Source organism: Zingiber officinale, chromosome 2B (assembly GCF_018446385.1).
Source record: "Zingiber officinale cultivar Zhangliang chromosome 2B, Zo_v1.1, whole genome shotgun sequence".
Lineage (NCBI taxonomy): Eukaryota > Viridiplantae > Streptophyta > Magnoliopsida > Zingiberales > Zingiberaceae > Zingiber > Zingiber officinale.
Window position 1 is genome coordinate 7,867,158 of NC_055989.1, and position 10,623 is coordinate 7,877,780.

Here is a 10,623-nt window from a genome sequence, read left to right on the forward strand (position 1 = left end):
AAATTTTAGCATCAAATTTGTAATCTAGAGAGAACTGCAAATCATGCGATACCAAGAAACTGCACAACCAGCTTTCAGAAATGAGCATAAAGTGACATCTTTGAACAAGTACCTACCAATAGCACTAATATATGGAAAAAATTGATCATAATATTAGACTACGGCAATCTCACGGTAAATAATTGGCTGAATCAAATCATACATTATAAGATCTTATGCAACATTGAAAGAATGGTATAAATTGTGAAATCCAATGGCTCAAACCTGCATGCAGCAATATGGCTGCTAAGCAGCCATTTGTTGTGGCAGCAAACAGTTGTAGTGCTTCAACCAGTTTGTTTTTTGGAAAATCACAAAATTATTTGGTGTGACCTCCTATAATATTGATATTCAGAATCCAAAATTTCCCATAAAATCAAGAACTGTCAAGGATAGAGGAGATGCTCAGACCTGGAAACATATGAAATTAGGTGCATATTGTTCGATGAGATTACCAAGAGCTTTCATTCGCCCATGGAGTTCCAAATCCTCATGGAACCAGACATAGTAGCTTGATATTTTGATCAAGCTCCTACTTGTGTTCATAGTGATATTTCCCGTAGTAAGAGCATTAGCAGTATCCGACTCAAATAATCATAGCTATTGAAAACAAAGTGACTAAGAATGAAGAACTTAGTAGCGAGAGTGATGATCTGAAGACATTTGTCTCCTAGGTAAAAAATTGAACACATGCTACTAAGGTAGATTCTAAAAATATACTTTAAAAACTCACTGCATATTTTAGGAAACCTAAGCAACTTTAAAAATTTAATTTAATCCTTAAAGTCTTCTTCCCACACAATCTACCCAATCTCCAAATTACAAAATCACAAGCATCCACCAAAAAATTCACTTAGAAAGAAAACACAATATTCATTGTGAATATTATTGACTATGATTCGGAAGATATCTTCGTCTGAATCCTTCTTTCTACTCCAACTAGAAACATGCCAAGAACATAAATAACAACTTATCCAACTTACGAGGTCGACGTTGCACAAAAAAGATGCGGAGTACCCAAATAATTCAATCGACTACGCACCGACTAGACCGAAGCAAAAATCAAGACTTTCCAAGAATAAAGAAAAACAAACCTAAGGATAGGGTCACGGTTTGCTGTTCTTGCTGATCTCCGACCACTCTAGGTAGCTTCTGTATGCAGCATCGGAGTAGATTTGGACAGAGCCAGGCGAGGCAGGGCGCTGGGTGTCGCAGCACCGGAGGGGGCGGAAGATGCAGTCAATGGCGGGATCGGCGATCCCGCTGTAGGGTTCGGGCTACAACTAAGCGAGGCAAGGCGAGAAGCCCTGGAAGAGGGCAAGATGTAGGATCTTGAATCAGTTGTAGGCAAATGCGTACTGTGCTGCTAAGCGAGGGTCATCCACCGGTACAAGTATTTAGCCCCGGTGACTCTGGACTGGGCCGAGTTCTTCCTCCTCCGCCTCTTGCCGGAGATCTGCTTCCTCAACTCGGTGGAGCAGAGCTTGAGGGTCAGCCACTAGAACGAAGCGCTACGGACTTAGCTCCCTTCTCCCTCGTGCGCCATCCAGTTCACCGAGTGGCGGTCGAACATCGTCAGTAGTTTCTTGTAGGAGCGGAACGGGTAGGTTTGGACGAGCAGTCTGAAGGCGGAGCCTCGGTTGAAGGTGAACACCAGATCGTCTTCGTTGTCGGGGATGTTGAGGTAGCCGATGATCTTGGTCTTGATGTCGTACACTGCCGTGCCTTTCTCGGCGCCGCCGCTCCGTACAGAGTATGGTTGCTCAGGTTGGCGGTGATCTCGGAGAGGTTGAATGCGGAGCGCTCTCACGCCTGGAAGATCTGGAGGTGGTAGGAGAACAAGGCAAAGCTGCAGTGCCAGTAGGCGAGGCAGATCCGGGCTCCGGCGTCGGAAAGAGAGTCGTTGCAAGCTCAAAATGAAGAAGATTAATTGACTTTTTGACCGTGCAGTGAACGTTAGAGTTCTACTGTGTCATTAATATGCCGTTGGTAATCTACGGACGAGGCCATCTAATATCTTTAAGAAGATATTGAATATGATGATTAACGCTACCTAACAACATTAAAACTATTGTTTCAAAAAAAAAACTCATTTATTTCATTTAATTAGTCATTAAAATATTTTAACATTACAAATAATATATGATTCTATATATTAATTTTATTTTTTTTAAGTTGACATCCTATATCCAATGATCCGATTTGAAAATTACAAAAAATGACATGCTTGATACGGTAACTTGGTGATTGATTGGTAGAAGACTTTTTACTCTACGGAAAAATTTTCTTTCGATTATGTACATACGAAGATAAGTCAACAAAATGTTAGCACCTATAAACTAGGGCGAGTCCTTAGCGAAAACTCTTTGATGTTTAAATTAGTACAAATCCGGACGGGTGCATGAAAAACAGTAAAGAACATGCGTGTAAGAATATATTACAGATATTCAGAGAATGTACCTTCACCATAGAGAGGACTCCCCCTTTATATATCACCTCATATAACCTTCACAATCATGAGGTGGCAAAGTGTGTCAAAGTTTGTTAGGTAAAGGAAAATGTACAACTTAGGTAATGTACAATAATTATTCGAAAAACCTTCCCTTTACCTACATATATATCTCTTTTATCTTTTATAATGTATGCTCTTGCTGAGGTTGTTGAGAGAATATGTTATTATAAATGGTTTGTTGATGAGAGATAAGATGGTTTCTAAAGAAGGTTTCATAATAATATTCTTCCACACATAATTGTTATTCTGACAGGTCATTAGGATTCTCTACTCCTACTGTCAGCTGAGTATATACCGGCCGGCTTATAAGGCCGGACATCTTTATGCATGTCCTCACATTAATCTACTTTGTTATATATTTAGGCATTCATTCGGGAAGTAATGTGATGCCCCGAGTATATTGGAAATCCATCTGAGAAGCAGTATGATAACCTATGTGTTCTAGAAATCCATCTGATAACCTGTGCGTGTTATCAATCCGTCCGGTAGCAATATGAAGATAAGCGTCTTAGGTTCGGTCGGTCTTTTGTCCGTTCAGGCATATAATGGGCTTTTGGAGAAATGAAATTGTATTCTGAAAGGTTCAGTCAATATTTTGAGCCAAAGTGCTTTAGGCCGAGTCAACCCTTTGTTTGACCAAGCGTATAATAACTTGTAGGTAAAGTGCACTTGGAATTCCAACTGGATCTATAAAGCTATCTTATATTTATACATATAAGAGACGGATACGGAGCCATATAAACCTATTTGGTTCTATTATGGAACGAGTCTTGGAGTAAGAGTCACCGAAGGCTCCTAACCAAGTAAAATCGATCACGTCTTTTGGTGTTCTTTTCAGTTTTTCTTTCCGCTGTAATTTTATTTCAAGTTTTAAAAAATTGCTCTGGTTTAAAAAACTCATGATTCACCCCTCCTCCTCCTCCTCCTCTCACGATCCAACATGAACAACCTCTGAACTTTTTAAAATATGTCTGATTTTATCAATTATTCGAACATTAGTCGATTGATGTAACGACTGTTCGACTAATGCCATTAGTCGAATCGAATCAAACGAATCCAAATTGCTTTTATTCAATTTCTTATGTCATCAATTGATTGATATCAACCATCAATCGATTGATATCATCGGTTGAGTCGAATAATCAAATCAAACTTTCTTTCAACTGATTCCATTAGTTGAGTCTAACAATCTAATTGACTTACTTTTGTTCAGTTTCTAAAGCCATTAGTTGACTGATATCTAAGTTTTATAAATATAGATCTCTGAACAAGCTCCATTTCACAATGAAAATTGCCTCATTCTGATATCCAAGTAAAAAAGTTACAACCTTCAGAAATTTACTCTATCGGGACTTCAGGACTCATCACTAAGTATCGGGTCACTCATGACCCACTTAGACCTTTCGTCTCATGCCTAGTGTCGGGTTCTCCATGACCCACTAAAATTTTCCTCTTGTCAACTCCCCGTTAAACTTTCGATCACCAAATATCCGATCAACCTTAACCCATATGGACTTTCCTTTTGTCAACTTTCCATTAGACTTTCGATTATCAAATATTAGATCAACCTAATCCACTTGGACTTTTCTCTTGCCAACATCTTATTAGATTTCCGATCACCATGTATCCAAGTGTCTAATCAATCTTAACCCACTTAGATTTTTCTTCTTCTCTTGCCAACTCTCTATTGGACTTCTAACATCATGAATTACCCAATCAATTTTGACATACTTGACATCTTACTAATATATAGACTAAAAATCGAAACTCAAACTCAAGTCAACCCGAGCTTAGTTAACATGGTCAACGTGATCAACCTTAATTTGAGATTGCTTGCACCACAATTTATTACTTTTTGCATATTGTTATAGGTTTTAATGATTTTGCATTTATTGCTCTATGCATATTTAAGTCTATGGAGAAGGAAGAAGTTCTTGGTAGAAGCTGCGAGTGAGGAGTGAGTTCTTGAATTGATCATCACAAGAAGGTTGATATTAAGTAAAATTAAAATATAGTGTACGTGGAGAGCCTTATATAGTACTTGAGTTCCTATAGCTGATCATCAGTTGTCTAAAAATGATGTATTTAGGATCGTTTATATCTTTTTGACTTGTATGTGTTTTTCGATGATTTATTTATTTATTCACTAAAAAAAAAAAAGATACCGTGTACGTGGAGTTAAAGATGAATCAAGGCATATGCATTCACGATAATGATGAGATGAAAAGAAGTGATTGTCACTATTCACATCTCTCCTCCACTAACTCATATGAGTTCTAACAAGATTATCATAAAATGGAAAAATATAATTATAAACAAATAAAGTTAATAGAGAAACCTAAAATCTCAACTAAATTCTAGTAAAAATTAAGAGTTGAAATCAATTTATAAATTTATAATGCCACAACGGTAGGAATCGCAGAAGGATATCATGTGGTCCCTACCATTGTCGTATTAATATTTTTAATTAAAAAACATTAGGATAAATGGATGCGCTCCCCGTTTAGAAATTAAAGACGAATGATTGTAATAATGTAGTGACTAAAGCTGCTGTTCTCTAGCTAAAAAAATAAATATATATTTATTTTAAGTATTAGTTATTATTATAAAAATTAATAATGATCTGTAATTTATCTTCTTCGTATTGATCTTGTGATGAATTGACGAAAGTACTTGGTGAATGTATTCATCTTTTGACTATAAAAATAAATATATATCGCTAAATCTGAACCTCATGCCTTAGGATAAGGTGTCATAATTAGATCTATTAGGATTGTGAAATTATAAATATAATTTTATATTAAAAATATATGAGAAAGATTATTAATTTATATGAAAAAAATATTTTTATTGGTATAAAATCTTTTAGGTAGACTCTAAAAATAAAATTATGAAGATTTAGATTTAAAGTAGATAATATTCATCATGAGAATGGGCCTCCATACATTTTTCTTATAAAAAATATAGGAGGATGTAAAATATTTATCTATGAATTATTTCTTTAAATCCATAAATTTATTATGCCCGTAAATAAAATGTGTCTTAATGAAAAAAATAATATATAAATTAAGATCACTGAAATGAAAATTTTATGGAAATACTTGCTCTAAAGGAAACAAAAGCGACGACAATTATCAAATTAATACCAAAGTAATAAAATTTAAAATATATCCCTCTTATTCAATCTTCCCATAAGCACATTGAAATATTTGAATTTAATAACAAAGATGAACATCTTCTGGGACAACCTTCAACAATAAAATTTAAGGCTTTTTGAACCCAATTGACTGCTTTTTCAACCTCATTGACTCTTATTTGATTTATCTCAAGCCATGTTAGTTCATTCCTGACTCAGATAGATCGTGATAATTATTTTATATGATTTTTAATTTCTCTATTGTTGATTTCCCTAGCAGCGTCAGAGGTATGGAGGCTGATACACATGTGGTGAAATTGAAGGGTGACCAAGGGAACCATTCTATTTGCTGCTATAGTTTTTTTTAATCAACTGCTCAATAAATTTGGATCTATTTAATGTTATAAAAAATTATCAATTTATAATTAAGTAAAAATTTTAGAAATAAATAAAAGTATAATTTATATTTATAGTATAATTAGTTTAATTACATCATAAATATGTATATAAAGTTAATTAGTTAAATTAAATATTTTTAAAAATAAAGTGGCATTTGTTTTATTAAACCATTTTTGTAAGTAAGAACAGAATATGACATATGAAGTGTTTACCAGTTATTAATACATAAATATTTATTATTTTTCTATCTTTCATAATTATTTCACGACGTTAATGTATCTATTAATTAGCATTACTTATTCTTTGGCTCTCAATAATTTATTAGCATTATTACTTTTTATTATTATTTTCACTTTAATTATTTCTTATAGTCAAATAGAAATATATATATATATATATATAATTATAAACAAATAAAATCAATTGAGAAATGATATTTTCCTAAAATCTTAAGTTAGTTCTAGTAGCAATTAAGTGTTGAAATCAATTTATGAATTTGTAATGTATCTTAATACACAAGTTAGATTATCCTCATCCAAAACAGTGGGAATTATATGGTCCCTACCACTGCCCCATCAAAATTTTTAATTTAAAAAATACCGTTGCGAGAAATTTAGAGCAGCCCCAATTTAGAAATTAAGGCAAAATTTTTTATAAATAAAGAATACAAAATTTTTAAAAAAATGATTGGTAAATATTATTATTATTATTTTAATATAATTAATTATAAACATTATATAATTTTTTAATTTATTGGAGTCATTTATTACTTTTGCAATATTGTTGTAGGTTTTATTAATGGTTGATATTTATTGTTCTATACATATTGCAAACTCTAAGTTATTGTAGTTATTTTATTTTATTTTTAAATTTTATATATATATATATTAATTCAAATAAGATCATCCAATTAAGTTGGTACAAAACTTGATGTACGCAAGATCTATGATTCATAATTACTAATAAAAATAAGCTAAATAAAATAACATAGAAAAAGATAATCCGTTTTATCCCTTATTCAGATTTTATGATACCACAAAGTTAACTGTTATCTTATCTTTAATTTTTTATAAAAAAATATTTATAATTAATATATATTATAAATTAATTTTAATTTTAATTAATTGATATCATCTTAAACAAAATTGAAAATATCTATAGATAAAATTAATTTTAAATTTAATTTATTCACATGTAGACCATGAGTATAGATAGTCAAAGTCAGTTCGACACCTAGTATAGTGCACTAGGGGCACAGTTTACATGCGGACCCTCCCTGCATGGTATCACCATTAATTTCACCAATGATGTATTAAAAAAAATAAAAAGGTCAGGGCAAAGAGGCAGAAGAGTGAGTAATTAGTTATACTTTCTGGGAGAGCTGAAGCTAAAATTAAAAAAAAATAATAATAAAAAAAAATTATCATTTACTTTATTAAAATTTTAAAAGGAAAAAGAAACGTGATCTATCATTAGATAGTTTTGAAGTCAAAATTAATCATATCAAAATCAAACGGATAGAAAAAAAATGACATATGTACGTCTTTTCATTCATAAAATTATACCATATATCCCAAAATTGACGCATGTATTCTTTTTAATTCACAAAATTACGCTATATACTCAAAAAATGATACATGTATCCTTTTTCAGTTATAAAAATTACACTGCATATACCCACCTTCTTCAATCAAGGTAAACAAACATGCAAAATAAGAAATTTCTTTCTCTTTCCATTCTCTTCTCATGCCCCTAGATTTGTTTCATCCATCCATCGTCTACTCCTTTAGGTAGGACTGTAAATGAACTAAGCATTCATGAACAAGCATGATGTTCGACTTGATAAGAGCTTGTTATGTTCGTTCAATATACACAAGATCAATTAAATAAACAAGTTTAAACAGCTTATTAAACTAAACAAACAAATGTAGATCCGCTACATTAACGGCCCCCTAGTACTGACCCTATGGATATGGAGGAAGGTACATGCAGGTACACATGCATCAGCCACATGGTGGGGTAAACCCAGGTAGTCAGTTACTGAGAATCGACCCCTGACCATTACGCAGACATGTTTATGCACCCCACCGTCCGTGCTACACCCTGGGTGCATGTGTTCAACTCGTTAACATTCATAAATAATGTTTATGAATCATATTCATTAATAAAACTCTTATCAATATGCTAAATAAATAATAAAATAAAATAAACAAATAAGTTTGAATTATCAAACTCAATAACTAATCAAACAACTAAAAGTTTCAAACAATCAAATAAGTTTGAATTGAGAGCTTGATAACATCTAAACAAATTAAGCTCGAACCAAGCTCAAGCTAAGTTTGAATTGAAAGTTCGATAACATCTAAAGGAATCAAACTTCAAACAAACTCAAACTCATAAAAATAAACTAAGCCAAGTTTGAACAATCATTTCAAAGGCTTGGTTCATTTTAAGTTTGGCTCAGCTTAGATTAGTTACCTTATCAAACAAACTTCAAAACTCTAAAACTTGATTCGACTCGGCTCATTACAACCATACCTTTAGGTAAATAGTGTTAGTATCCCAAGGTAGTTTTGATATGATCAACTAAGTCAAGTTAGGTCCTGTTGGTGTTTAACCCCTGTGTCTAAGCGTGTAGGAACTTAGGAGCACAAGAAGTCGAGCAAAAGACATGGCTATCGAGAAGGACGGCACGGGAGAGAGCCGACGGGCTCGGTGCATCCTAGGGACGAGGTGTTGCGGAAGAGTACGCGGGCGGATGAGAAGGAGGCGCATGACATTTCCGAGGGACGAGAAGTTGGAGCGGAAGGTTGCTCGAGAAGGCCGAAAATTGGGTTCAGGTGAGCCCTTTTCCAGATGGTCAAAATCACCCAAGCGAGTGGAACTGGAGTGGAAGACCCGAACTAAAAAATCAACTTCCGGGCACTTGGACCAGAATTTTTATCCAAATGCAATGCAGCGGGATTCTTTGCGACCAGGATAAAAATCTATCCACCTCTAGGCGCCTCAGCGCCTGGAACCCCTCCAGACACCCCGTTCAGGGTTATAAATACAGTCTTGATCCCAGAAGCTAAAAACAACACTTATAATCATTTCTAATTCAGTTTAGCTTTGTAGTTGTGAGATTTGACTATTATAAGAGGCTTCTCCGTTTAGAGAAGGTTTTAGTGAGCTTTTAACTTCCTTGGATTAATAATTCCCTGATTGTAAACCAAGTAACTCTTATTGTGCCTCGTCTTTTTGTAATTAGCTTTCTAATTCTTTTATGCAAGTGTTAGTTTAATCAAACTGTAAATATCAAGAAAGGTGTTTTATTTTTATAGGGCTATTCACCCCCCTCTAGCCGACCGCCAAGGGACCAACAAGTGGTATCAGAGCCCAACTGCTTCAGGAGGACTAACCGCCGAATGAAGCACAAGAGATTGCTGGACTGAGCATCTACTTATCGAAGTTCGATGGGGAATTCACGAGCTGGAAGAAAAAGATGGAGGTATTCTTTAAGATATATTTCAATTTATTACTAATCATGAAGTTTGGTTTTGTAGCACCAGAGGACAAAGAAAAATACCAATGGACGAAAAAAGAGTAAGCCAACTTCGTGGCAAATGGAAAAGTAGAGTTTCATCTATTTAGCGTTTTACCACCTCAAGAAGTCAACTGGATTAGAGCCTACGAGTCAGCTAAGGTCTAAGGAGCTCTGGGAAAAATTTCTGGAACTATGCGAAGGGACCTCGGAGGCAAAACTCGTGAGACGAGATCTGCTCCGGAACCAGAACAACAACCTCAAATTAGAAGAAGGCAAAACCATTGCACACCTTCACTCAAGGATCAAGGAACTTATCACCGGACTCATGAATTTCAGAGAAAAGGTAACCAATCGAAATTCGCTAAGGTACGCACTTAACATATTTCCTAGGACTACTGAATGGGCATCATTGGTATATGCTTATTATATCTCCAAGGATTTAGAAGTAAGTACTTTAGAAGAGTTGTTTTCAACTTTTGAAGTTCATGAAATGAGATGTGCAGATCTGAAGAAGGAGCCCAAGCACAACATTGCCTTAAAGGTAAAAGTGGACGAACTAGATTCTGAAACCTCTCTCAATGATGATGAAACAACGTTCATGGTAAAGAAATTTAAAAAGTTATTTAAAACTAACAAATTCAATCAAGTGTAGGGTAAAAGAAGGAAAAGAAAGGTAAGATGCTACCACTGTAATAAAGAAGGACACGTGAAAGATAACTGTCCAAAATTGAAGAGCAAGAACAGGGACAATGAGAAGAATAAGAAGCTAGCCTAGACCAAGTATAGAAATCTAAAGGCGACATAGGATGAAACGTCGTCCGAATTAGAGATCGAAGCCCTCGCCGGACTTGTGCTAGTGGCAAGTCACTAAGAAGATAAAAATCAAACAAGCTCGCCCGAAATAAGCATCGAGAGCATCGATGAAAGGAGAGCAGCAACATTATAAAAAAGCAGCACTTCAGGAGGAGTTTCAGATTATGAGATCAACAATGTAAGTCAGGTACGGTCTCT

The 10,623-nt window shown here is 34.4% G+C and overlaps 1 protein-coding gene across 3 annotated transcripts in view; it reads right to left on the bottom strand.

Annotated features, from left to right (window-relative positions):
• Nucleotides 1-1,260, bottom strand: part of LOC122045196 (oligopeptide transporter 1-like) — a 39,840-nt gene extending 38,580 nt beyond the window's left edge. Inside the window, exons 1-2 of one of the 3 annotated variants that reach the window (XM_042605308.1) lie at nucleotides 1,134-1,260; nucleotides 265-375 (exon numbers count right to left, since the gene is read on the bottom strand). The gene's annotated coding sequence lies outside the window, so the exon portion shown is untranslated. Of the gene's footprint in view, nucleotides 1-264; nucleotides 745-1,133 lie in introns of those variants that run through there. The other 2 variants (XM_042605307.1, XM_042605310.1) reach the window with 2 other exon arrangements.
• Between the last annotated feature and the right edge of the window lie 9,363 nt (nucleotides 1,261-10,623).